Source organism: Megascapheus bottae, chromosome 2, assembly GCF_031878675.1.
Source record: "Megascapheus bottae isolate mThoBot1 chromosome 2, mThoBot2.hap1, whole genome shotgun sequence".
In the NCBI taxonomy this organism is placed as follows: Eukaryota; Metazoa; Chordata; class Mammalia; order Rodentia; family Geomyidae; genus Megascapheus; species Megascapheus bottae.
This window is the reverse complement of record NC_143510.1, coordinates 10,244,724-10,270,708: the sequence shown is the minus strand read 5'-3', so window position 1 is coordinate 10,270,708 and position 25,985 is coordinate 10,244,724. Positions and strand designations below refer to the sequence as shown.

At 36.8% G+C, this 25,985-nt stretch overlaps 1 long non-coding RNA gene across 1 annotated transcript in view; it reads left to right on the top strand.

The window, feature by feature from the left end:
* Positions 1-24,865, top strand: part of LOC150066376 (uncharacterized) — a 666,939-nt gene extending 642,074 nt beyond the window's left edge. Inside the window, exon 3 of the long non-coding RNA XR_016539124.1 lies at positions 24,619-24,865. This is a non-coding gene — a long non-coding RNA (uncharacterized LOC150066376). The remainder of the gene's footprint in view (positions 1-24,618) is intronic.
* Positions 24,866-25,985: the final 1,120 nt, after the last annotated feature.

The following is a 25,985-nucleotide window of genomic DNA, read 5'->3' as shown; positions in this document are numbered from 1 at the left end:
ATAGTTCATGCAGATATAATTTATGGCAATTTAAACTGAGTCAAGAAGTTAATAACTTTGAAGTAATGCATGCACCTCATACTGAGTTTAATCGGTGTTTATTAAAAGATGTATTTCTTATGCCTTCTTGCCCTTCATATACCCTCATTTAAAAACAAGTTTATCAGAAATCAAGTAACAGCTGTTTGGTGCTCTTACATATTCTCTAAATTGGGAGCTTTTCTAAAACAAATGGTTTAAATAAGAACTTAAATGGTCACCTCATCACCTCCAGGTACACTGTAGACATAAAGCACACTTCCTGCACTCTGAAACAGGGAAATGATACACTGTGAGGCCTCTGGGACTCCTCACAAACATGAATATTCGGCACCAAGGACAGAACCTTCAGCACATCAAATAAAATCCAACCTAAAGAAGGGCTTATCATTTTAACTTACTTGTAGCATCCCCAAACTTCTCTTCATTGCTGTGTAAAATGACTCTACATCCCCACCCAATGCACTTCTACCTAGTTAACACAAACTCTGTATACCTGAGTGTGCAAACCAAGGGTTCCCTTTGCTGAGACTCCATGGTGAGCAGCCTGGGCCAGGCACTTGTAAAAGCCATGAAACCACTCATTTCAAAGGTAATCAGGGACAACCCTAATGTTCAATTCAAGTTCTAGAAAAATGTGTTCTAAACAATTAATCAGAATTGCTTCGTGGTATTGTCAGTCCAACTGAAGCTAGCACAAGTGACAGCAGAAATATACTGTCTTACCTCGTCTGGCAGTGGTGAAGTGAGAGGTGTGGACTCAGCAACAGTGGTTCAAGATTTCAAGCAGAAGCAGCAGCAGCAGCAGCGGCAGCAGCATGTTTCTTGATCTCCCCTAATTCTCTATTTTCCTGAGTAACAACCACTGTATAAAGTTAGAGGCCTATGTGTGTGGTCTCCAGCGCCTATAGATCCAGTCAAAAGGGCATCCCTAGCATGCTCATGGCAGTCACCTTGACTGCCCTATCCTGTTTCGGTCCCATGCTTATGCTCCTGGTAAAGAACTCCAGGACACATAATGAAAGACCTTCTCAGCATTTCAGAGTATGAACATCTACCAGTATTCCTTTCAGAAACCAATGGGGGTGGAAGATGTATGTTTAAGAGAAAAGAATGGAGGGTACCAGTGACTCACATCTGTAATCCTAGCTACTCAGGAGGCTGAGGAGATCTGCACACTCAGTCCAGGCATGCAAATCCCATGAGACACTTATCTCCAATTAACCATGAGAAAACTGGAAGTGGCACAGTGGCTCAAGGAGGAAATCGATAGCCTTGAGCTGAAGAGCTCAGGGACAGCGCACAGGTCCTGAGTTCAAGCCCACCACTGTCAAAAAAAATGTTCTGCCTGAAAATGTTCTGCCATCTGCAAGCTCTAAGGTCAAGTTTAGGGCTTGTTCTACCATCTATGACTCATAGCTTGCAGACTTAGTTCAAGAATTCAAAATCCTCTTTGTAAGGCACTGAGTATAGGGCCTGACACAAAGTGGATGGGCAATCATTGATAATTATTACTTGGATTAAACAAGGGAATCAAGATGAATTCTAAATCTCAACCCAAAAGAAGAGACTTGGAAAACATCAAAAAATACACCATCACAATTATATATAATCATATACTATGTATGTATGTATATATACATGTGTGTATATATAGTGTATTAACAAAATATACCATCACAGCAAATGAACAAATGACCACATATTCTTTAAGATATTTCAAAAAAGACTTAGTGTAAACTTTGAAACCTTAATTATATTGTTACATGGAATATGTTGAAGTATTTCTACTCATTTACAAAAACTGCACAATCTTTCCTCAAAAATCATCTGGTGAGTTGGGACACTGAAACATCCATATGTTACTTATTTTTTTAACCTCTGTAGCCTGGATATGTTTATCATTGTGTAATATATTTTACCTAAGTAGTGAAAAGGTTAGCATGTATGCCAAACCCATGTTGCATTTTTGCTTACTAAGAACAAATTTTAAAATTTGGGAATGCATGATTCATTTGGTCTTAACCTCCCACCCATAATAACTACAGACAATATTCAGACACTTATAGTAAGCACTCCAGTTGTATATAAATATATACATATACTTTAATTTTTACAAAACTGTGTTAAATAGGCTTGTTCTCATTGTACAGGTTAAGAAACATAAGTTCAGAGATTAAAATAGGCTTTTAAAGAAGATTCTAGATTTGCAAATACCATATTCAATAATTACAGAAAGTAAAACAAAGTGTTCCTGCTTTCTCCATAATTAACAGCAGGACCTTTTCCTACCATGCTGATATGATTACAGTAATTACCATACTAACAAGAATAAAGCACGCTGCAAGTACAGGAGATTTCATCAACCTAAACTTCTCCTAGAACTCTCATGAGTGCTCCTTACAGCACCTTCCACTTTTCACATCTGAGTTGCCTTCATGTAGTTCTTCCCTATACTCAATATACTTCCAGCCACTCAGTTTCTCATTACCACAGTTTTGTTTAACCATGAGACTTTCAAGAAGTACAAGGCAAAATGGCTTACAAATTCTTTTAAAGAGAATTATTGAAAGCATCATTTAAATTCCAAAAAACCCATTAGCACCGATTAAGTTCTTGATCCATGAACTTAAACAATAGCATAAGGACCTAGGCCCTCCCCTAATTTTAGCTATACTTGCCTTGATGCCAACTTCATTGTTGAGAGAAAGTTCGTTATAGGCACAAGCTTCCAAGCTCAAATCCAATTGGAAAAGTATACATAACTGTTTCCATAACAGCCCAGAAAACTCAAGCAAAAAGAGCTGGTATATGGCTCAAGTAACAGAACACTCACCTAGCAAATGTGAGACATAGTTCAAACCCAATGCCAATAAAATTAATGAATTAAATAGAAAGCTGCATTAATCATGATATCTTTATAAGTGTTACATAATGTTTCCATAGGCTGGAATAAGCTACTTCTACAAAAGGTACAGTTTTCAAGTTTCTTGGGTATTTTGACTCAACTTTCCCCATCTCATGACTCAGCATTTCGTTTTGGCCCATTCAGTATCCTTATTCAGCATATCTGAATCCCAATCAACACCTCAAGAAGCCAAGGACTGGTTCTGATACTCTGGTATTATCTTTTCTCTGGTTCATTATGAATCTTGTGTTCTTGCTCTGAGATATTCTCCCCAGAGACCACTTTTCAGCCACCTCAAAAGTCTAGGAACCATAGGACGTGGTTGTAGCCAAGTGTCTGTGGTAGCAGACACATATACCCCCTGTCAGGCAGAAATAACTCATTGTCACGAGGCCCCTGGAGCAATCCTGAGACAGAGACCAACTGTATCATCCGTGACCACCACCTCAATACACCTATGACTGGTTTAATAATGCATACCTCTTCTCTCCCTGTCCCAATTTCTTCTATTTAAATGTAAAGCAAACATCTATAAAAAAAACAACAAGTTGAAAAACATACTTTATATACAGTGTGCCTCATGCCATATTATTTAAATCTCCTGTCTCTCAGGTCTGAAGGGATGGCTTGTGTTGACCGCCTGACTAGAAAGCATCAAGTGTTCAGTGTAAGTCCCAATACCAGTAATGATAACAACTGTCCAATAGCTGATATTAAAAACTTCCAAAGTCATTTCAGTTACAGTGGTGTCTTTAGAGACTGGAAATCCCCAGTCTCTAAACAAAAGCTCACTCTGGACTCCACAGGAAGAATATCTGTGGTGGTCACCCAGCTTCCACTCTAAAAAACTGCCAGGGCTCCCCTGACTTTCCAAATGCACTAAGTAAAATTGGTCCAGCCATTGTGAGCCCCAAACAAACGGTAAACAATGAGAGGAATGTGTTTTATTTCTCACACTCAGCAACTCCTTTCTGAAAATCTTTTAATAAAAATCTTATGATCTGAATTTGATTATTTGAAATAGGAAAGGGAAGGGGGAAAACAAGATGATTGAGAGTTGGTGGGGGAGGGAAATGGGACAAAATATGAGAAGCGGTATCAATGTATGAGAAGTAATGCACCTACTAGCTGGCGAATGTAACCTTAACCCCTCTATACATTACAATAAAAATATAAATAAATACTAATAAACATTTTATGATCTCTATAAAAATTCTGAAAAATATCTCCAAATTATCATATGATGTGAAAGAATACAATCTATATGGCTTCATCACATTAGGATACATCAATAAATTAAACTTACAAGACACTATCACAAGATCATTGATACACTGATAATAGAGAAATATCGAAATTGTTACTCTAGAACTAAAGGATTGTTTTAGCATTAAAGAAATTGCATGCCTAGACATCTCTAGCCATAAAAGAAATACAAATCAAAACAACTCTCAGATTCCACCTCACTCCAGTTAGAATGGCCATGATTAAGAAATCTAAAAACAGCAGATGCTGGCAGGGATGTGGCCAGGAGGGATCACTACTACACTGCTGATGAGAGTGCAAACTCGTTCAACCAGTATGGAAAGCAGCAGTATGGCAGTTTCTCAAAAGACTATACATAGAGCTCCCCTATGACCCAGCAATTCCACTACTTGGCATTTACCCAATCGTCCAGAAACAAGAACATGCTAAATCCACTAGCACAGCGATGTTCATTGCAGCACTATTCACCATAGCAAAGATATGGAACCAACCTAGATGTCCCTCAGTTGATGAGTGGATCAACAAGTTGTGGTATTTGTACACAATGGAATTCTATGCTGCGGTCAGAAAGAATGACATCGCCCCATTTGGAAGGAAATGGAAAGACTTAGAAAAAAATCATAGTAAGTGAAGTAAACCAGACTCAAAGGAACATAGGCTCAATGGTTTCCCTCATTTGTCAAAATCAGTAGAAACCTTGGGCTCTTCTAGCAGAGATTTGCAATAGAGCAAAACCTAGACACATAAGGTCTGTATACAGTATGACGCTAAATGAAAGGACCTCTAGGATATAGAAACAAAAGCCATATAATGAGTGATTATTGTCCTTAATGTGCTATGTTATCTCTCATCTCTTTTGCTGTCCCTTCGTTATCTCATATTGTTACATATTGTTACATGCGTATTTGCTTATTTGAAGTCCGACAGGAAAGGGGGTAAAACAAGATGAGGGGCGGGGGTAGGGGGAGGGAAATGGGGACCAAGACATGAGAAAGGGTATCAATGTTTGTGTAGTAATGCACCCTGTATCTGGTGAATATAATGTAACCCTTTTATTAATTACAATAAAAATATATTAAGAAGAAAAGAAGAAGAAGAAGAAGAAGAAGAAGAAGAAGAAGAAGAAGAAGAAGAAGAAGAAGAAGAAGAAGAAGGAGAAGAAGAAGAAGAAGGAGGAGGAGGAGGAGGAGGAGGAGAAAGAGGAGAAGGAAGAAGAGGAGGAGGAGGAAGAGGAGGAGGAGGAGAAGGAGGAGGAAGAAATTGCATGCCCTGGAGTGCATTCTAAATTATTCACAGACCTAGTAATTGTCTTCACAGAATCTGTCAATAATTAATTTTCCTAACTTAATGCATTTCAACAGAATCTCTCTAAATTTCCATATTCAAGAAAAATGTTTATAAAATATAATAAATATAAGTACAAAATTTGATAAAGTTTCGGCAAAGTTAGATATATGATAAACATTGGGAGCTCAGGTCTATAAGTGTGACATATTGTTTTCATCTATTTCTGGCTTCTCTCTAGAGAACAGTTAATGTAGAGATCACATCTCTAGAGCTCATCTCTCTAGCTTGACCCTTCCTTATTTCTTATATCCATTCTGATAATGTGCACCTTCATAATATACTTTTTAATACTGTAATTGCAAGGATTGGAAAAGGGGTAGATTTAGTTTTTTTGACAATAGAGGTGAATTCTACGGTGATTATATTTAAGGTAATTACTAGCTATCCACATTGGTGGAAGCATCACCTTGACAATAAAATTAAATTAAAAATAAATATAAAATATCTAAAGCCATTCGCTCTAAAATCAGGAATGAGACAAGGATGCCCACTCTCTCCACTACTCTTTAACATAGTACTAGAATTCCTAGCCAGTGCAATAAGGCAAGAAGCAAGCATAAAGGGGATCCAAGTAGGGAAAGAGGAAATAAAACTATCCCTCTTTGCAGATGAATGAAATGAAGAATTTGATATATTATTATACGTTAATCTTTTAACACAGTCATGAATTCTGTTTCTAAAACACCGAGTAGTTGGGCAATTGAAATAAGCACACTTTAAGACCAGCACAAAATTTTTTCCTACAGTACTTACAATTAAACCTCATTTTAGTAACATCACAATATTCGTGAAAAAATCTTAGTCTCTCTTTCAGATAGATATACTAATTAATTATATTCTCTTCATCAAACAAAATAGTGGGATTAGATCAATGCTGTGCATATTTATACAAATAATATAACCTTCACTTTTTGTGAAGGTCCTACCAAATGAGGACTAGTTAAAATGTGGAAGAATATACCCTTGGTAGTGGGGTAGCTATTTTTACAATGAAACCTGAACTTTGTCTAACAAGTTCCCTGGGGAATTAAGAGAAAACCACATTGAAATAGAGAATATAAATTTTAGCACAAAATTACATGGACTAACTTTAGACTTTAGAGTAAATATTCACATTGTATACAACAGGACTGAATTTCTCATGAATAAAATATACAAAATTATCAATACTTAATTTTGTCTAGAAAGTAAAATGCATAATTGCCCAAACATTTCTCACTGGTTTTTAAAATGTACATGACACTTCAGATGATGACAGTTTTTGGTATTGGAAATGATTATACAATAAATTCTAACTGGTCTGAGAAAAAAAGAAAGTAAAGTGCAGAGGAAAGCAATTCATGAGGGGCCGAGAGCATGGCCTAGTGGTTGAGTGTTTCTCTAACATTCATGAAGCCCTGGGTTTGATTCCTTAGTACCACATAAACAGAAAAAAGCTGGAAGTGGTGCTGTGGCTGTGGTAGAGTGCTAGCCTAGAGAAAAACACAAGGACAGTGCCCAGGCACTGAGTTCAAGCCCAGGACTGCCCAAAGGAAGAAGCAATTAATGAAGGAAGCATGTATATCTAAGTCATCAATGCCATAGAAATGATTTATTTTATGGAATACATTTTGACTCATATGTCAAGAATTTTTGTGACTCAGAAAATGCATTATTTGGGGCTGGGAGCATAGCCTAGCAGTAGAGTGCTTACCTAGTATTCTCAAAGCCCTAGGTTCAATTCCTCAGAACCACATACTTAGAAAAAGCCAGAAGTGGTACTGTGGCTCAAGTGGAAATATTATTTTCACCCAGTATAATCTCAGTTGTAATCAAACTATAAACAAATGGCTTTGTCCTAACAGACATGTATTTAGAGTTTTCATATCCTTATAGTCTACAAAGTTACAAAACTAATGTAAATAAACATAGTAACCATAAAGGCTTTTTCTTGCACTCAAATGGCATAGCAGTATTCATTTTATATACTCATTAGAAAAGTCCCACAGAAATTCAATACTGTTGTCAGAGGATGCTTGGAAAATGGTGGCTCTATTGAATACCAACTTGGTTAACTTTTTTTCATCAGCAGTAGCTGAGAATAGCAGGAGGGCAGGACCTACAAGAGACAAGCAAGGTTCTATCTCCTTTATCCATCCAAAGTAGACACAGTTTCTCTGCATCAGAGGCAAATTTTGACAACAGTGTCATAGATGCTAGAGGGTTCTTGCAGGCCTGAATTTGTAGCCCATAACTCCTTTAGTAATTACAGGAAAAGTAAATGGAAAGCACCCAGTGCCTGACACTGGAAGATGAAAGAAGAATGGAAATAAGAATGTTCACTTCAGAACATCCAGAGGTGACAGACTACTGCCAACTACTGTAACCTCAGGTCTCATGTGTGAAGAGCAAAGCAACTTATATTCCTTAGAAGTTCCGTCCATTAACATACTGAGGAAGTAGTGTGAAAAAAATTACCACAAGTTCAATGGAACCCAACTTTAAATAAGATCATAAGAGTACATCAATATATTTAAGAAAAGAATAAAGCAAGTTCCTGGAAACTGACTACATCATCATAACAAGAAGATATAACAAAAGACATGGGAATCTCTTATCTACTTTTCTTAAAAGACACAAGTGGTGCTGTGGCTCAAATGATAGAGCTCTAGCCTTGAGAAAGCCCAAGGACAGTGCTCAGGCCTCTGAGTTCAAGACCCAGGACTGGAAAAAAAATCATCAACATGAACTCTTGTAACAATGTCTGAAACATGATTGATTCTCAATAAATTTGTTGGTGTTGAATGCATAAGCAGGTAAGTGATTGAACAAAGTTGACGCATCAAGTAAACTTTGTGGTTCCACATCCTCAATTACATCCTCAATTTTAGTATGGTGCTGATCTCTTTTACAAACTACCAGAAGGCATGGTGGAATTTGTGTAGGGTGACTGCCGTGAACAGTGAGTGCTGAAATTGTGGTCTTTCATTCAGCAAAAGTCAGTGAATGCCAGGCAGACGCCATGCCTGTGATAGACAGCCTCGTTTGTGCACAATTACTTTCTTGAACCTTTCCCACATTTCCTTGTAGGCAGAGTATCATTCTTGCTCCAGTGATTTCAGGCTCAGTCCAGTCACTTGCTACAGCCAGCAGAAAGCCCCTGGCTGTGATTTTTTTGCTGCCTCTGGGCACAAGTGGGAAGGGGAGTGGTATGGTGTGCTGATCCCTGGCTCTGAGAAATGCATCATGGGAGCAGCATGCTCCAGATGGTGATTGGCTCTATCTTCAGCTTGGGCTCTGAGTGAAAAGACATACGGAATGCAGGCAATCCCATCAGGATGAAAGCTTTCCACAGCCTCATAACATGAACCAAAAAAATCATTTTTGTTACATGCCTCTGGATATACTGGGGTTGTTTCTGCTGCATAATAACTAGAGAATAGCATTAACTATTTCAGTGTCTACTGTGAATGCTGGAAAAGATGAGAACACATTATTCGTGGTCATATCTGCATCCCAGAGGCCAGAGCCACATGTCTGGTAGCCTGGTGACATTTGTCAAATGAAAGGGATTATACAAATATCACAAATGCCTGTAATGAGCTTGAGAAGCCTGAACCTCATCTGTCAGCACTTTGCAACAGCTTCGCATTGCCATGAGCAAACCCTTTCCAGGGAGTATGCCCTGCATTTCCCATCTAGCAGGCAGACATTGCTATACTGTCAATTCTTTTCCCTCAGCCACCATACTTGAGTGAGAGTGTGATTGCCTGGGTGGGTATGTGTGGGTGAGTTCACTGCTGGTGTGGTATCATCAGTACATTCCCATACTCATAGTCAGCATGATTCTCACCAGCTCTACTCTTCTGTGAGCCCATACTGCTTCTTAAAATTTGGTCAGAGTATAATGCCTGCTGAAGTCTTTTTAATTATTCTTCTCTATACCTTCTTACTATCAGAAGAAGCTTATTTAGAAGGAACCAGGGCTTAATGAGCTATTTTATCCAAACTAGCCACATAGCAAGTAACAAGTCTCACACTGCTTTGATAACTCAATGTATATACTCCAGCAGAAAGACCAGTTTAAAAATTCTGAAACTGTTCTATCAAACCACTAGCAGAAAGAACATTAATATTCAGAAAGTGTTGATTAAAAACAGGACTAACCATCTGATAATGAATCATCAGTTAATTTGTACACACACGGGAGCACTGGCACTTACCTTGCATTGTCCAGTGCTTCAAAAGGTGAGAAAAGCTGCAAGGACAACCTTGGAGAAATTCACTTCTACCTTCAACCATACTCCCCGGAAAGTCCCATGACCTTAGGAAGATACATAATTTCTTTGGCTGTCAATTAGGACTCATCTCTATAGTGTTGTCTACCTCTCAAATGTTATGATTTCCTAAGTTCTGGAAGCATCCCATTTATACAGGTAATAGGTGCATTAATTGTTGAACCTTGATACCCCTTTCCATGTTTTTATCCCCTATATAACATTAGTAATCTCAACATGCTTTGATATTTTCCCTTCTTAAAAATTTATTCTATAATTCACAGATACTGATAAATGCTGTGTATATTGTGAGAGCTCTCAAAATATTATTCAATAATTTGAATCAAAGTTTTTATTTTAAGCATTACTGGACCTGTACAGAGCTATATATCATTAGCATCCCAAAGTACTTATTGTATAACATTCTATATAATTTAGTACATTAGGGTGACAATCTGTTTCTTTTTTCTTTTTTTTAAATTAAAGAATTTATTAACATTGATTTTTACATTATATTCCAAATGTCATGTTTAACAAACAAGTATTCAAGAAGGGAATCTCTATATATGATCACTGGCACATAGATTTTAGAATATAATTAAATTAAGCTGAAGGTTTATATGTCATAGATACATATTAATATATGTAATAAGACATTATGTCCATAGCATATATAGCCCATCATAGATTTTATGTCTATGTAGTTATATTTATATCTCCAAGACCATGTCCATAACCTTGGGTACCGAAATATTGAGTCATTGCTGGTGTAGTGCTTGGATCTAATATCCATAGATTAAGGATACCATATGCCTTTTGTTCCTTTGGTCTTGACTTATCTCAATCACAATGATTTGCTCTAATATGTTTCTTTTTTACTATTTTTATTGTAATTGATAAAAGGGTTACATGATATTGTGCATTAATTCACATACATTGATACCCTTTCACATGTCTTGGTCCCCATTACCCTCCCCCCACCCCTCCATCTTGGTTTTCCCCCCTTCCCTATCCAATTTCAAATAACCAATTACAAATATATCCAATATATCAGATTACAAAGTGAGGTACTATAATAATATGATATAACCAAGGGACAGCAAAAGAGATGAGAGATAACATAGTACATTAAGGACAACAATCATTCATTATATGGCTTTTGTTTCAATATCATGCAGGTCCTTTCAATTAGCTTCATACTATATGGCCTTTTGTATCAAGGTTTTGCTCTATTGCAAATCTCTGCTAGTAGAGCCCAAGGTTTCTACTGATTATGACAAATGAGGGAAACCATTGAGCCTAAGTTCCTTTGAGTCTGGCTTACTTCACTTAATATGACTTTTTCTAAGTCTTTCCATTTCCTAACAAATAGGTCTAATCTGTTTCTTAAAGAGAAAATAAACGGTTTTACTGGGCTGTTGTTTTCAGTTTTTTAATAGGTGGGTCCTGCTTGAAGTCAGGCCTGGTTGCTGTCTATGAGCTTTTCATTCAAGGGTAGTGCTTGAGCCACAACCCCAGTTCTGGTTTTTTTTTTGGAAGAGATAATAGTCTTATGGATTTGCTGCTGGGATGGCATTTAACCACAATCCTCAGATCTCAGCTTCCTGAGTAGCTAGGATTACAGGTATGAGCCAGTGGCACCTGACTTAAACAAGTTTTAATTTAAATTTTACATATTTTATATAACTAAACATAATGGCATTTCCAACAAGAAAAGTCAAAAGGCTTATTAAGCAATGCTTTGCAAACTGTTACATCTATAACTAACCATGATTTAATTTCAGGTAATCATATTCTCCAAAGATCAGTTACTTTATAAATATTGCTGTAAATTAAAACAAGTGGGAGTCAAAGAAGAGAAACAATCCAATAGTCAAGGCACAGAAACCATAAATTCCCTTTGTTCAATTTAAGAGAACCTGGAAAACATACAATTTTATAACATATGCCCTCCTGAAAAAGTTAACATTTTTGAACCTACTAATTAACGCTGATACTTAGTGCAAGTTGCATAAAATTGTTAAGAATTAATTAACTAATATAGTCTAAATAGGATCTCATTATGAACTGTAAAAACACAGGGAGGAACCTGCAAAAATTGCCTGAGGCTTTTCAAATGTAAGAGTGATAATAAGTAATCAGAGAAAGAAAGTTTCCTTAAATTAGTCGATTTATATTTTGGATTTGGGCAAGAAAGTTATTTTTAACATTATTCTAAAAGCTTCAATATTTTAAAATACAAAGAAGTCAATGCATTTTAATCATCTACCGTGAAATGCCCAGAAGTGAAGTTGATCATAGATATCTGCAAAAAAATTAGACTCCTGAATATGCTAGAAGACCAACAATGACATGAGGCAAGAGGTATTCTTAACAGAGCTGCCAGGTCTTTGCAAAGGCTAAGTCAGATGCTAGCATGGCTGTGTCCAAAATCCAGGCATGCATAGTCTCTCTTCATTCAGTCAAAGCCAAACTCCCGGAAGAGAGTGTCAAGACCTTCTGTTATCTGCAAGCATAGCAGCAGTCCTGCCTGCCTCCTCTCTGATCCCATCTCCTCCTCGCCCTTCACTCCCACTAAGTGCAGTGGTGTACATACTTGATGTTACTTCAGGGTGGCAGGTGATCTCTAACATGAAACAGCTCAGATCATCACTTTCCTCTGCCTGTGTGTTTCTCCCTGATGGTCACCAAACCCCCAACCTGCACACTTTGCTCATAGATCACTTTCTCAAAGACCATTCAGGCACTGCTACCCTGCCTCATGCATTTTCAATCCTTATTCCTGTGAACTTTTCTCCGTTTATCCTTCTGATGTCAAGTTCCTATGTGCAATATAATTTACTACTTTATTATGCTTAGTATTTATTATCTGGTTCCCTCTAGAATATAAGCACTGGAGACTGTCCTAAAAGCTGGATGTAAATTTACAATGAAGTTTTTAAATTGTATTTTATTATCAGGATAAAATACAGAGGGATTGCAGTTACATACATCGGGTAAGGGGTATATTACTTCTCAAACCTTGATAACCCGTTCTCATATTTTTGTACCCCTTTCTCTTCCTCCACCCCTTCCCAATCATCTCCTAACCAGGAATTGTTAATGCTAACTGACATTTAAAGGCTATGATATACCTACTCTTTTTAGACCACTGATGTTTTCAAATCATTTGGAATAAATATAATTCATTCAACTTCTTTTCAGACTTCTTGTGAGTACCAGAAAGGATTTACTGAGGGATATTTAGCTTCCTAATATGGCACAAGCATTCAATAAGGTACCAACTAAACTGGAATTATAGTAAAATCACCTTCAGTCGCATGAATCATAAGTAATGATTGACAACAGATAACTACCAAGGCGTTTTTTTCTACAAGAGCCTATAAATGATCTCAATCTGTGTCTTAGAAGACACAAACACCAATAATATCAGTGGAGATAGGAAGGTTGGGGCAGAAAAGCAACCCAGAAAAAAACTCAAACTCTTAGAAAGGAAAAAAAATAACTAAAGCAGAAAGGGCCAGGGACATGATTCAAATAGTATAGCACACACAACTCTGTCCTCAAAAATCATGAGTACAGTATTCATCTTTCATTAATTCACACAATAGAGTTGCTAAAACTTTTTAAAGGTACTGGCTTTATGAAAATTATTTAGTACAAAGTGAGGGTCAAGATTTAAAGACATTGCCTAAGCTACCAGAGCACTGATAGCTTTGAAAATATCTGAACACTGCACAGATAAATATTAAGGTTATTCTGTGAAGGATAAGGGGATACCTGGTATGCTATGACAGCTCATAAGTGATGATGAACATTCACTGAAACACTGATTCATGAAGACACTTTGGGCAGTAGTGCTCCCTGTAACTACTACTCTGGCTGTTTCTTTCACTTCTTTCTAAGGCTAAATAATTCCTAGAATTTCGTGCCCTGTCTTCAAGTGAAATTAAATGTAGAATACTACAGCAGTGCTTTTACTTGGGAACTTGTGGCAAACACATTTGTCCAGCCTTGTCCAACAAACAGAGGAGGGACACTGGCATAGCAACTCAGGCTTAGGGAGAACCTAAGCATGACATTTAGAAAAATATTTGTGAAAAAGAAGGGTTTTGTTTCCACAGCAACCAACTTTCTTAGTCTTCTGAGCTCTACTAAAAATAAAACAAATGAAAGCTGGTAAGAGAAACAGAGTAAGGTCTAATGTAGAATGGCACACAAAGCAAAAATAAAGGACGCTGAAGCCTAGTTCATTGGAAGAAGCATAGCAAAACCTCAGATAATCATGAGTGTCCTAATCGGGTCATGACCCTTTAAATCTTCATTTCTTTATTTTTTGGTACTACTGGCCATGAGATTCTTCTCTTTCCATAAAGCAGAGCCTCCAGAATTTATTCATCTTGTACAATTGGGTTGGTTTCAGTGCCCAGGATCAGTAACTCTCCTGCCTCTGTTCTCGGCTACCCATCACCGCAACACCGTGAGGCTGTCTATTTTAGGTAACTTGTACAAGTCTTTGTTGTCTTGTGATGAGGTTACTTTGCTTAACACAACATCTTCAGAATTCGTCCCTACAGCTGCCTGTGTTTGAACTCCCTTCTTTTCTAGGGTTCAATAATACCCAATTTTGTGTATATAACACATATACTTTGTCAATTTACCTGTGGTTGAGCCTTTACCACTTCTTGAGTATGGTGCAGTGTTTCAATCAACATTGGGATGTGGGTTTTCTTTGAGGTATCTTAACTTACCCTTTAGTAACAAGTCATTGCCTGGCCTCATAAAATGAATTTCAATGTAATCCATCTTCTTTTAGTTTTTGAAACAACTAAAGATTCATTATTGATTCTCCTTTATTTTTTTTAATTTTTTATTGTAATTAGTAAAAGGGTTACATGATATTTGCCAGATAGAAGGTGCATTAAGTCACATACATTGATACCCTTTCACATGTCTTGTACCCATTTCCCTCCCCCCCCACACCCTCTACCCGTCTTGGTTTTCCCCCCTTATGTTTGGTATGGTTCATCAGTGAAATGTTATGGTTTAAGCTTTTCTGCTGAATGACTGTATGTCATTTCTACATTCCATTTCTTCATGATTAAATGCATAAGTGTTTTATGTTTGTAGGACTTTTTCCCAGTTCCCCTAGGTCAATTATTTTTCTTTCAGATAATTGTTATAAATTCTAATGGTCCTTTCTCTTTCTGAAACATCCATTGTAATACCTCCTCTCTTTTTATCTAATATTATTTATTTTTATATTGTTTATTTCTTAGTATAGATGAAGGACTTTAATATTTCTTTTTTTTTCCAGTCCTGGGCTTGAGCTTAGACCTTAACACTGTCCTTGGACTTTCTCAAGGGTAGTGCTCCACCACCTGAGCCTCAGCACCACTTTCGGCTTTTTTCTATGTATGTGGTACCGAGCAATCGAACCCGGGTCTTCATGCATGCTAGGCAAGCACTTTAACAACTAGGCCAAACTCGTGGCCCCTGAAGGACTTTAATTAAAATTTTTTTATTGTAATTAGTAAAAGGGTTACATGACATTTGCCAGATAGAAGGTGCATTCATTCAGATACATTGATACCCTTTCACATGTCTTGGTACTCATTACCCTACCCCCGCCCCCCCCCCCACGTCTTGGTTTTCCCCCCTTCCCTATCAAATTTCAAATAACCAAGTACAACTAAATTCAATATATCAGATAACAAAGTGAGATACTGTAACAATATGAGATGACCAAGGGACAGCAAAGGAGATGAGAGACAACACAGTACATTAAAGACAACAATCATTCATTATATGGCTTTTGTTTCAATATCCTGGAGATCCTCTCCATTATCATGAGGGAATAATTCTCAAACCTTTATGCCAACAAATTTGAGAATCTAGATGAAATGGATGAATTCCTAGCCAATATTAACATACCCACACTGAACCAAGAAGAACTAAGCCAACTCAACAGGCCTATTTCAAGCTCTGAAATAGAAATGGCAATTACAGAACTTCCACCTAAGAAAAGCCCAGGACCAGATGGGTTCACAGCTGAATTCTATAAGGTCTTCAAAGCAGAGCTCACACCAATACTCCTCAAGATCTTCAACGAAATTGAAAATGAAGGTTCCTTACCAAACTCATTCTACGAAGCCAGTATAACCCTCATCCCCAAACCAGACAGAGACTCATCAAAGAAAGAGAACTATAGACCTATATCTTTGATGAACATCGATGCAAAACTTCTCAACAAAATACTGGCCAACCGTCTACAACAACTCATCAAAAAAAAATTATACACTATGATCAAACTGGATTCATCACAGGGAGGCAAAGCTGGTTCAACATATGCAAATCAATTAATATAATTCGACACTTCAACAGGAGCAAGGACAAAAATCACGTGATTGTCTCAATAGATGCGGAAAAGGCAGTTGACAAGATCCAACACCCCTTTATGTTAAAAGCTCTGGAGAATCCATGGAACATTCCTCATTGTAATAAAGGCTATGTATGAGAAACCCACAGCTAGTATTACACTTAATGGTGAAAATCTAAAGCCATTCCCTCTAAAATCAGGAATGAGACAAGGATGCCCACTCTCTCCACTCCTCTTTAACATAGTACTAGAATTCCTAGCCAGTGCAATAAGGCAAGAAGCAAGCATAAAGGGGATCCAAGTAGGGAAAGAGGAAATAAAACTATCCCTCTTTGCAGATGACATGATTCTGTATTTAAAGAATCCTATAGACTCTACTCCCAAGCTCCTTGAGCTGATTCAAAGCTTTCGAAGAGTAGCAGGCTATAAAATCAACCCTCAAAAATCAACTGCCTTCCTTTATGCCAGCAGTGAGACGAAGGAGGCAATAATCAGGAAAAACTCCTTTCACAATAGCCTCAAAGAAAATAAAGTACCTAGGAATTAGCTTATCTAGGAATGTAAAGGACCTTTTCGATGAAAACTTTAAAACCCTAAAAAAGGAAATTAAAGCAGAACTAAGGAAATGGAAAAACCTCCCGTGCTCCTGGATTGGAAGAATCAACATTGTGAAAATGAGAATCTTGCCAAGAGCTATCTACAAATTCAATGCACTACCCATCAACATCCCAATGTCATTCTTTAAAGAAATAGAAGAGGCAATCCAAAATTTCATATGGAATAATAAAAGAACCTGTATAGCAAAAACACTTCTTAACAGAGAGAACAGCGCTGGAGGAATTTCAATTCCAAACTTTAGACTCTATTACAGAGCTATAATTCTCAAAACAGTTTGGTACTGGCACAGGAACAGGCCTGAAGACCAATGGAATAGAACTGAGGACCCAGATATTAAACCACAGACCTATGGCCACCTAATCTTTGACAAGGGAGCCAAAAAAATAGAATGGAAGAAAGACAGCCTCTTCAATAAGTTGTGCTGGCAGAACTGGCTAAGCACCTGCAGATCCTTCTTTGTTTCCTTGCACTAGAATAAACTCCAAATGGATCAAAGACCTGGAGGTAAAAGCTGACACACTGAAAACTCTACAGGAAGGAATAGGAGATATACTAGGCCTCCTTGGCACAGGTCGCAACATTCTTAATAAGGACCAAGAATCACAACAAATCAGAGTAAGGCTGGATTAGTGAGACTGCATTAAACGGCAGAGCTTTTGTATGGCAAAGGACATAGCTAGTAAAATAATCAGGAAGCCTACAGAGTGGGAGAAGATCTTCACCAACCAAACAACTGACAAACGCCTCATATCTAAAATATATCAACAACTCAAAAAATTGAATCACTCCAAAACTAACCTCCAAAGTAACAACCATCCCATTAAAAATGGGCCAAAGACTTAAAGAGAGTCTTCACTGAAGAAGAAACGACAATGTCCTATAGACACATGAAGAAATGCTCAACATCTCTGGTCATAAAAGAAATGCAAATCAAAACAACTCTAAGATTCCACCTCACTCCAGTTAGAATGGCCAGGATCAGGAAAACGAATGACAACAGATGCTGGAGGGGATGTGGCCAGGAGGGATCACTACTACACTGTTGGTGGGAGTGCAAACTCGTTCAACCACTATGGAAAGCAGTGAGGCAGTGCCTCAAAAGGCTAAACATAGAACTCCCCTATGACCCAGCAATTCCACTACTTGGCATTTACCCAACCATCCAGATACATGGACATACAAAACCCACTAGCACAACAATGTTCATTGCAGCACTATTCACCATAGCAAAGATATGGAACCAACCTAGATGTCCCTCAGTTGATGAGTGGATCAACAAGTTGTGGTATTTGTACACAATGGAAGTCTATGCTGCTGTCAGAAAGAATGACATCGTCCCATTTGTTAGGAAATGGAAAGACTTAGAAAAAATCATATTAAGTGAAGTAAGCCAGACTCAAAGAACTTAGGCTCAATGGTTTCCCTCATTTGTCATAATCAGTAGAAACCTTGGGCTCCACTAGCAGAGATTTGCAATAGAGCAAAATCTTGATACATAAGGCCATATAATGTGAAGCTAATTGAAAGGACCTCCAGGATATTGAAACAAAAGCCATATAATGAATGATTGTTGTCCTTAATGTACTATGTTGTCTCTCATCTCCTTTGCTGTCCCTTGGTTATCTCATATTTGTATAGTATCTCACTTTGTTATCTGATATATTGAATTTATTTGTATTAGGATATTTGAAGTTTGATAGGGAAGGAGGGGAAACCAAGACGGGTGGGGGTGTGTGGGGGGGAGGGAAATGGGTACCAAGACATGTGAAAGGGTATCAATGTATGTGAATTAATGCACCTTCTATCTGGCAAATATCATGTAACTCTTTTACTAATTACACTAAAAAAATTAAAAAAAAGACATGCAAATCAAAACAACTCTAAGATTCCACCTCACTCCAGTTAGAATGGCCTGAATGAGCATCTATTAATAGCCTGCCAATATTAGGTTTATGTATCTGTTTAATAAAGAAATCTTAAGAATGTGTTGAATCTAAGTAACTTTATAAAGGCTCCCCATGTGCTAAGGGTCAGTACACTTATGTTTCCCATAATCCTTGACTGTATGACAACTAGCTGTCATTCACTTGAAAAAGCCGGGACCATAACAGTGACTGCAATCTCTCCACAACACTTATCTCTGTAGCACTTGTCAGATATAACTGATTTGCCAAGGTAAGCAAGAATCTAAGGCTTCACCTGGATTTTTCTATTTTCCTTTGTAATATTTATTTTCCAGAAACCTGACTTACATGGTTTCCATGGAAATGAGTGAAATGGTGAAGCACAGAGCTTTCTGATGAGTGCCACAATGAAAGGAAAAGTTATTTTTGTTAATCATTTATTTAAAAATATTGATCAATAACACCATATAGAAGGTACTATAGAAAAAAGTTGATTGTTAACAGTCTAATTCATATCATAGTATATAAATACTGTGAAAAGCCTATTTCAATGAATAAAGTAGACATAAGGGAAAAGTCTCTATATACTGACTTACTGGTTTATGTAAATGAATATATTATGAATCAAGTTTAATTGGTAGATATACGTACAGATGTTTATTGTCTTAGCCTGACGTCTTATAATACATTTTCTTGATACCTTCAACTCTAAGCCTCTGCTCTTTTTCAAACTCAATATGCAGTAAACAATTAAATGGTTAGATAAATAAATGAGATAGAAATGAATTGGACACCTCTAAATATAAATGTTAGATGCACCCAAGAGAGGAGCAGCATTGGCTCTACTGGCTACTGGTATCAGGAAAAACAGGTACAGAGCTGTGGCACAGCAAAGCACTTACAGCAGGAAGGAGACATAAAACCAATAGCGAAGAGTCTCAGGAAACACTTGCTATCATGTCTGGCAGAGAAAAGCCTAGGGGCTATAGACTGATTCCCTCGTGAAAAACAAACACCAAAGACAAAACTCTTTCAACACTCTATGCTATTTCTAATTACATTTTTATTATTTGGATGTTATATAGCAATTTTCTTTCCCAAATTAACTGTTTTTAAGTTGGCTTCATTCACATTATCTGCAATAGTGACAGTAATTCAGTAGAACAATGTCCTATAAAATCAGAGTATGATAGTAGACTATACTTATGAAAGTCCTTATGATTTCAAACTGAATTATTTGTTTGATGGCTATTGTCATATTAGAATGCTGCTCCTTGATTCTTCTTAATGATTTTTACTGATATGCATGATGTATAGTTTTCTTTGTGCTCAAAAACTGCTTTTCTTGCGGGCTCTGGGGCTTGAAGTCAGGGTCTGGGTGCTGTCCCGAGCCCATTCGTGCTCAACGCTAGCTCTCTTACCACTTAAGGCACAGTGCCATTTCCACTATTACTGAACGGTTTACTGGAAAGAAGAGTCTCTCAGGCACTTCTTCCTGGGCTAGCTTCAAACCTTGATCTTCAGATCTCAGGCTCCTAAGAAGCTTCGAGTATATTACAAACAAGCACCATCAGCATCCAGCTCCAAAACTAATTTTAAGCAATCTTTTGTCATTTTCAAAACTGAAAGTGACAAAGACTTGGATCTAAGGTGTAACCTACTTATAGTTCACCAGCTCTCTGAACACGAGAGATGATTCCCAAATTACATTTTCTTAGATGATTTTAAGAATGCAAATAAACCCTCAATTTCACTCTAAATGTTTAAGGCCTGACTGGAATTCTAGAAGTCTTTTCCATAAGAAATGGAAATTTTCTTCTACCCTAGCATAAATGGATTAAAATGCTACTTCTGAGGCCCCTACAATTACAACTTACTTGGGTTTGATACGTTCCGATTATACGTCCAAGAATATGTTATCAGGTCAATAAATAATACAAAGCACCTTTTCCTTGCTAAGAAAGGACAAGGAAAGTAACACCTTCTGGAGATAGTGAAGGTACTAGAAGATGAAGGTAATGTTCAAAGGATTATACATGGTGTTTGAAGCTACCTGCCCAACAGAATAACCAATACTAACTGGGAAGACCTGCACTTGATCACTCAGGCCTCACTGCTCACGACCATTATTAAATATTCTCTTAGTTTCTCAGCAGGCTGCTTTGAAGTTGCCACATGGAACATTTTTCTGCATAAAGAATTATAATTCACAAAAATGAAATGCTGATATGTAGCTACAAGATGAAAGCAGATATTAACCTGCATACCGCTCAACTGCTCACTGACCTTGGGTTAAGGTTTATTTCTATCATATATACTGCTTATCTCTTGAGAAGTTCATTTTACCAGCAGTCAGCACAGCCTTTTGCCCATAGGGATGTATTAGATACAGGGGAAATAACCAAATAATACTGGATACAGTTATGTGTGAGCAAACCAAAAATATAAAGAATGTTTTCTGGAAACATAAGGACCTGGGAAAAATGTGTTAAGTAAAGTAAATCAGGTCCAGAGAGAAGAAAGGATGCATCTTTTCTCCTATAAGTGGAACACAAAATTAATTCATAGCTATATAAGTAATCACTCTGGGGTAGTATACAAGTGTACATAAGTGTATGAATCAAACTATGATAGATTCAGGGGAAAAGTCAAAGGATAAAATTCCTTAGAAAGTCTAACTCACAGTTCAACAAAATAATGCCAGAAAATATGGAAGGAAGTATTAAGGAAAGCAGGATAAGGACAAATGAAAAGAGGAAGAAGGAAGAATGCAGTTATAAAACCTAATATATGTCTTACAAAATTGGGAAAACTGAGGGAAGGTTAGGATTGAGAGGGATGGGTGGGAATGTTGAAAGGGTGACACTGATCAAGATGCAGGGTATTCATAAATGACTTTGCTGAATGGGAACTCCTTTGTACAACTACTTTAAAATTATAAAAATTTACATTTTAAATTTAAAAGTATTTTCTTACATAAGTACTAATTTTCAAAGTTAGAATAAGTGAAAATCCTTTTCTTCAGGTATGTCATGTTTGCTGAAAAGTTGATAGGCAAAACATTCACTGAGTCAAAATAAAATCATGAAACCACTATGTTGTGAGTGTTCAAACAGAAAGCATGAACACAGCACAGATGTCAGTCCACAAAAGAATTCTAGACACAACTAAAAAGAGGTGTAGCAAAATGAACTGAATTGATTCATGTTTATGAAAATCTAAGATTCCCATGGAATTCTCTAACTTGTGAAGGACAACAAGCATATCTTTAGGTAGGAGTCCAAACACAGACACATACATACATTGAAAAGATCTTGTGGATCAATTATAAGCATAAGAATTTATGAAATCATGTGGAGATTTATGGAATTATCTTGAAACCATTACTAACCCTTCATCCTAAACAATTCAAAAAGGCAGTCATTAATATTTACTATGGCTAAGACTTACACAAGAAGCATAAATAAACCACATTTTTGCATTCTTATTAGGAAGCCAGATACATCAAGGGTTTATACTGCTACATCACAGAAAATAAACAATTATAATACACAACATCATTATAATAAAACACATAGCCATATGATTGTACCAATACATGCAGGAAAGTTATGTGATATTTAAAATATAATATCAATTCATAATAAAAATAAAGAAGAACCCATATCCACATAACTATGTCCATTCATGAGGCGGTAGCTAACTTACACACTGAGGAAAAGCTGGGAACTTTCTTGATAAGATCTGGAACATGATAGGGAAGAACACACATTGGAGATAGGACAGCCTTTTAAATAAATGGTACTCAGAAAGTTGGAGATTTACATATCAGAGAACAAAATCAAAACCACTTACAAGCCACACAAATCAGGTCATAATATATTAAAGCCCTAAACATGAGACATAAAACTTCTACAATAGTAAATAGGAGAAATGCCTCTGTACACTGGAATAGGAAAGGACACAGTTGGATGAGACCTACAAAGCAGAGAACACCAAAGCAAAAATTTAAAAATGGCATTACCTCAAACTAAAATGCTTCTTCCCAGCTAAGGAAATAATCAACAAAGTGAAGAGCCAATCTGAAGAATGGGGAAAAAAATCTGTCAATATATATTTGAAAATGGGTTATATATACAGTGTGTGTGAGGAAGCCTAAACACTCAGCCAGAACAAGCAGATTCTGTTCCGAAGAAGCCAGGTCTGATTCTGCTCAAAAAAGCTAAGAGAATTTCCACAAAGAAAGTGATGCTTTTAGTAAGTCATGCTGTAAAAGAATCAGTATGGAAAGGACTGCAACTATGAAATCCATAATTAATCTGAGAATTATGCAAAGTCCAATATTAGAAAGCAGAAGGTGAGAAAAAGTGATGTGGCAACTGTAGAGTCAGAATTGGTTGTCTTGTTTCAACTATTTCATCAGCTAAATCAAGATATAGTGGTTTAAATACCAACTCAATTTGAAGTAGAGGTAAGTAACATTCAAGGAGCTAATCGATAAGATTTTAATTGTCTACTGGGAAAGAAGAGAAAAAATTGAAATTAAGGGTATACTACTTGTTCTTTCATAAAGTGTTACCATCATCCAAGATAGGAAATAAAGGGAATTGGAAGGAAATAGTGAATTTTATTTTTACCATTTTAAGTTTTGACTCAAAGAATTAGGTGCTCTGAATTACACTGAAGTGAATCCCAGGAGATGGGTGCGGGGCAGAGCACATGTGGTTGGAAGAAACAGCTCAAGATGATCATTGAAATTTTGACAGTACAATGTGGGAACAAGGGCAGAAGAGGAGGAAATGGCAGAAGAGAGAACCAAAGATACTAAAGGTTGACAAATAGAGAGAGATCACAATGTGGAAAGGAATGAAAGGTGTAGAAGAAAGGAAGAGACAGGAAGTAGAATTGTTTTCTGAAAGGCAAGAAATAATTCCTTCAAGCATAAAAGTGAAAGGGCTTCTTCAGACTGTGAAAAACTGAGGGAAGTTAATTCAAAAGAGATACTAAAATTGGTCACTGGATTTAATCTATAAGCCACCAGACTTATGTTGATGGCTGAATAGTGCGAAGGAAGTGGTGGTGTGGAAACTATCATACTGCAGCGATGGAAGATGCTGGCTAAAGGAAGCCTGGCCAATCGTGTTAAATATGAGTGGAGGTTTTCTGTTAAGCTGTTCCTTTTTTCCAAAGGACAGATAAATAGGAACATCTTAGTGTGCTTGTAAATAAACATGATTTTAAACAAAATGACTACAGAGAGAAGTAGAACAAATAATGCTTTAAATAGTCAACAATTGATGCTTCATCTTAGGAAAGATCCAGCACTGTCACTTTTGCTACAGTGACACACTGAAGGTGAAGTGTATTTGAAAAGAGGAAAAAGGCAGAACTTGTATTATTACACCCTCTAATTCCCTATAAATTTGAGTCTCTTCTGGGTGGTAGAGATCAAAATATGAGGAGGAGAGGAATCATATGGCAGCAATGTGATTTCCAAATCTAGCAATTAGAATTCAAGGATAAATTGTTTGCTATTTGGGTTTTGAAATTTGTAATATTCAAATTTACCCAGAGTAACACAGTTAAAGGTGCATGTCAACTCTTGTGAGTTATTTCCTCATATCTAAATGGTTGCATTTGCAACCACTTTCAAGTGTATTTGCTCAACAAATGCATGCTATTTGAGGAATCTACAGTGCCCAAACCATTCAAATCTGAGAAATAGGAGCTGGCTCAACCTACTGAAAGACCGCCAGGTACTAGGTTGTATTTGTAGTCATGTGGTACTTAAGAAAATGAACCTTATTTAACCAAGAAGTCTCAGTAAAATCAAGAGCTGTTGGCTAAAATTTTGCATACACACTAGTCTTCTTTTTAATCAATGTCTTTTCATCCTTTTAGGTGCTGTGATCTTTCCCATAAAGAAAACTTGGAAAACTATTCCCACAAAGCAGAATTAAATCACCAGTGAGAAGAATTATTCATGGAAGGAGTAAGGGTGATTACTGGAAATCATTCTGGGCCATGCTCCATACTGTCTAGTGCACTCTGGAGGGATTATTACATCCATAAGCTGACTTCTTACTCAGCAGGCTATCTTACAGTTCTCTAATGGCAAAAGCTAACTTGAGAACATCTGATGGTAATGCAAATTACACCATAAATAACAATGCAAAAGAATTTTAGTTAGTGGAGAATCAATTGATTCTCCTTGTAGAATTCATAATAACCAAGACATTCATGACATATTTGATATTGATAATTTTCTGAATTGATTAGTAAATTATTTCTTCATTTTTACATGTACTGCAGTCATATGCAGACACACATCAATTTTTCAAGTTGAATCAGACCTCATTTAAATTTTATACTGTTCCTCCATTACCAGTAAGGGAAATGAAGAATTTGATATATTATTATATGTTAAACTTTTAACACAGTCATGAATTGTTTCTAAAACACCGAGTAGTTGGGCAATTGAAATAAGCACACTTTTAAGACCAGCACAAAATTTTTTCCTACAGTACTTACAATTAAACCTCATTTTAGTAACATCACAATATTAGTGAAAAAAGTCTTAGTCTCTCTTTCAGACAGATATACTAATTAAGTATATTCACTTCATCAAACAAAATAGTGGGATTAGATCAATGCTGTGCATATTTGTACAAATAATATAACCTTCACTTTTTGTGAGGAAAGGAATGCTCTACCAAATGAGGACTAGTTAAAATGTGGAAGAATATACCCTTGGTCGTGGGGTAGCTATTTTTACAATGAAACCTGAACTTTGTCTAACAAGTTCCCTGGGGAATTAAGAGAAAAACACATTGAAATAGAGAATATAAATTTTAGCACAAAATTACATGGACTAACTTTAGACTTTAGAGTAAATATTCACATTGTATACAACAGGACTGAATTTCTCATGAATAAAATATACAAAATTATCAATACTTAATTTTGTCTAGAAAGTAAAATGCATAATTGCCCAAACATTTCTCACTGGTTTTTAAAATGTACATGACACTTCAGATGATGACAGTTTTTGGTATTGGAAATGATTATACAATAAATTCTAACTGGTCTGAGAAAAAAAGAAAGTAAAGTGCAGAGGAAAGCAATTCATGAGGGGCCGAGAGCATGGCCTAGTGGTTGAGTGTTTCTCTAACATTCATGAAGCCCTGGGTTTGATTCCTTAGTACCACATAAACAGAAAAAAGCTGGAAGTGGTGCTGTGGCTGTGGTAGAGTGCTAGCCTAGAGAAA